The sequence below is a fragment of the Arachis ipaensis genome, chromosome B3 (assembly GCF_059453495.1).
Source record: "Arachis ipaensis isolate K30076 ecotype BB chromosome B3, ASM5945349v1, whole genome shotgun sequence".
Lineage (NCBI taxonomy): Eukaryota > Viridiplantae > Streptophyta > Magnoliopsida > Fabales > Fabaceae > Arachis > Arachis ipaensis.
This window is the reverse complement of record NC_142438.1, coordinates 57,732,033-57,735,764: the sequence shown is the minus strand read 5'-3', so window position 1 is coordinate 57,735,764 and position 3,732 is coordinate 57,732,033. Positions and strand designations below refer to the sequence as shown.

The window sequence follows — 3,732 nt, the reverse complement described above, 5'->3', positions numbered from 1 at the left end:
CGTTGATTTGGAATGTTAACTCAGGCAGTATCTTTTTGAGCTTTATCCGCTCAAATTCCTATTCATGGAACGCAGTTTTGAATCTCCTTTCATCGAAAGGGACGCTCTCCACTGGTTCTTTCCTCTTTTGCCTCTTGGAGCTTGATGATGCCATAAGTAAGAGTTGGTGTATGAAGGTGGTGGAAGGTATGGATAGGCGAGGGAATTCGGTTGGGTTAAGATTTGGTGCAATGAAGGGGAAGAGTGTTTGGTTTCGAGACTGAGAAGTGTGGGGAGTGAAATTGGAATGTTAAGGGTGTACTTAGTGCGAACCACTTATATAGGGAAGTGGTGTGTGGATTGATGGGGTTGGTTTATGATGAACGGATGGGGTTCTGTAGGGGATGAGCACAAGGATCATCATCTTTATGAGGAAGATTGGTTCGGTCTTCAAGGGTCTCATTCTTTCAATGTTGCATGGCACATTTCCCAATGCATTTCCCTTTGAGACACGTGTGTACTCTCCCTTCATGAAGTGGCCGAATCTTCCTTTCTATTGTCCATCAATTTTCCTACACAAAAAAAATATAATTATTAATTGTGTGGATAGTGGCGGCAGAATAAAAATGGGAACAACTACCACTTTTTTTTTTTTTTAGTTTTTGTTTGTAACTAACTAAGTAGTATTCATGAATGCCAACCAACTGATTAACTGAATATCCATGTATGCAACATTGGCAACACCAAACTTAGTTTGGTGCCATGTGGTATAAAAGATTTGTTCAAGGCTCCCAAGAGTGACATGATGTGGGTTACATTGATGTTCTCTTAGTTTGCCTTGAACACCAAACTTGTTCTTCACTATATGTTGCACACAAGGATTCATTCAAGTCCATGTCAAGTTGATTTGAAATCCCTGAACCTTGCATTATTAACTACTTTTAAAAACATGTAAAACATGGGTTGCCTCCCTTGAAGCGCTTCTTTAGCATCACTAGCTTGACGTTTTGCCTTTGTCATGGTGGTTGGTAATGCTTCAGATCTTCCCCTCTTGCAGTAGACCTATATCCATTGGCTTTATCAAGGATCTCCACATGTTCTAAGGAAAGAACTCTATTGATGGTGAAGACCTTAGGTAACTGAGATGGGATAGTGGGGAGATGAGGTGGAATATCTGGGAAGTAGGCTGAGATCACTTTATCCCCTGGAGAAAAGTCCTCTGTAGGGATTTTCTTGTTCCTCCACCTCCTTGGTACCTTCTTCTTTGTTCTTTTTGATGTTGCCTTACTCTTTGTGACCTCCTCTTCCAAATAGGTTTTGTTGCTGGTCTCATATAGCTCTGGTGGTTTAGGTTCCTCCTGATTTTCTTTGACCTGTGACAGCTACTGATTGCCTTATTCCTCAACTAAGGAGATTCCCAGATGTGCTGATTGTGCTTCAGTGCTTGCTTCTTCCTTCAGTATCTTACTGTGATCTTTGCTTGGTTCTTTGTTCTCTTGATCTGTTTCTTGTGAAAGGTTGAAAATATTGAAGGTGAGTTATTCGTCATGGATCCTCAAAATTAGCTCCCTTCGCTCCACATCTATAAGTGCTCGGGCTGTAGCTAGGAATGGTCTTTCCAATATGATTGGATGGAGGTGACTCTCTTTCATGTCTAAGATGACAAAGTCTGTGGGCAGGAAGTATTTTCCAACCTTCACCAGCACATTTTCAACTACTCCCACTGCTTGTTTTTGAGTTTTGTCAGCCAACCTGATGATTACATCTGTGGGCATTATCTCATTGATCTGCAGCCTCTTTATAAGGGATAAAGGCATTAAGTTGATGCTTGCTCCCAGATCACAGAGTCCTTTATCAAACATTGTTTCTCCTATGGAACAGGAGATGTAAAAACTCCCTGGGTCCTTCCTTTTTTTAGGCAACTCTGGTTGAATGAGAGCACTGCACTCCTTGTTCATCACTATGGTTTGTCCTCCCTTAAGTGAGCTTTTTCTGGTCAGCAGCTCCTTCATATACTTGATGTATGAGGGCATTTGTTGGAGGGCCTTGATAAATGGTATGTTTACATGGAGAGATGCAAATATGTCAAGGAACCTTGAGTATATTCTCTTCTCCACACAGCCATTTAGTAATTGGGGAAAGGGTGCATAGAGTCTCAGCAGCTCCTTCTATGTTAACTCTTTCTGTGTAATTGTGGTTTCTTGATGATTCTCCCCCTGCTTTCCTGCTGAAGTGTCTTTAGGTTGTTCTGATGGGTTGTTTAGCTCTTCCTCAGTCTCCTTATCACTTATAGTCACCATCTTGCAATCTTCCCATCTGACTTTCTTTGCTTCAAATCTTGGATTTTTCTCTGTGTCACTTGGGAACCCATCAGTAGGTTTGGGAATCTTCTCAGATAAGTATCCCACTTGAAATTCCAGCCTCTTGATGGTGTCTCCCTGGTTCTTGATATTCGCTTGCACCTCCTCTTTGAACACCTTGTTATCTTGAATCTCTTTGCTTATGCCTTCAAGTAGAGTCTCGATTCTAGAGAGTCTATCTTCAGATGATGGTGAGTTGAGAGTGGATGGGTGAGTTGGGTTATTTTGGTTTTGGTATGGATGTGGAGAGGTGTTGTTAGGGTGGTGTTGATATGATCTCTGTGTGGAATGTTGGTGAGATGCATGGTTGTTGGGGTTGTGACGTCTCTGATCTTGGCTTTGATCTTGTTGATTTCCCCATCCAAAGTTTGGGTGATTCCTCCATCCAGGGTTGTAGGTCTTGGAGTATGGGTCATGGTTCTGCCTGGGTGAGTTTCCAATGTAGTTGGCTTGTTCTTGCTCATCCTCTGCCTCTGCATTCACTCCCTCTTGGGTTGCTGATGAGGTGGTGAGTGCTGCTACTTGGTTTCTCTCCATCTTCTTGGTGAGGTCAGCCAGCTGCTTGGTGATAAGTTTGTTTTGGGCCAGCAGTGCATCCACATTGTTTAGCTCCATCACTCCTCTAGTATTGCCTCTTTCAGAAGCATAGAAATAGTCTTTCTCTGCTACAGTCTCAATGACATCTATGGCTTCTTCAATGGTCTTCTTCTTGTTCAGAGATCCCCTGATGAGTGGTCTACTGCCTTCTTTAATTCATAAGAAAGACCTTCATAGAAAATGTGTAGCTGCACCCATTCATTGAACATATCTGGTGGGCACCTTCTTGTCAGGTCCTTGAACCTCTCCCATGCTTCGTATAGAGTCTCACCATCTTGCTGCCTGAATGTTTGTACCTCAGCTCTCAACCTGTTGATCCGTTGAGGAGGATAAAATCTTGCCAGGAATTTGTTCACCACATCTTCCCAGGTTGCTAAACTCTCCTTTGGGAAGGACTCTAGCCATTTGGATGCCTTGTCCTTGAGTGAGAAGGGAAACAGAAGTAGTCTATAGGTGTCAGGATGAACACCATTGGACTTCACAGTATCGCATATCCTCAAGAAGGTGGTTAGATGTTGATTGGGGTCTTCTTGGATGCCTCCTCCGAATGAACAATTGTTCTGAACAAGGGTGATGAGCTGTGGCTTTAGTTCAAAGTTGTTGGCATGTATGGTTGGCCTTTGGATACTACTCCTACAGTTTCCTGGGTTTGGGTTGATGTAAGAGCCTAGAACTCTTCTCTCTTGCCCAGCATGATTTGCTAGACCTTCTCTGCCATGGTTGTGAGCCTCTTCTTCATGATGGTTCTCCATATTCTCCTCCATGTCTGGTTCAAAGTACTCTTCCTCTTCCTCAG

At 42.9% G+C, this 3,732-nt stretch overlaps 1 non-coding gene across 1 annotated transcript; it reads left to right on the top strand.

Moving 5' to 3' along the window:
* Positions 1–3,140: 3,140 nt before the first annotated feature.
* On the top strand, positions 3,141–3,247 carry LOC148570749 (small nucleolar RNA R71). The gene has a single exon (XR_015908898.1). It is a non-coding gene; the product is annotated as a small nucleolar RNA R71 (small nucleolar RNA).
* The last annotated feature ends 485 nt before the right edge of the window (positions 3,248–3,732 follow it).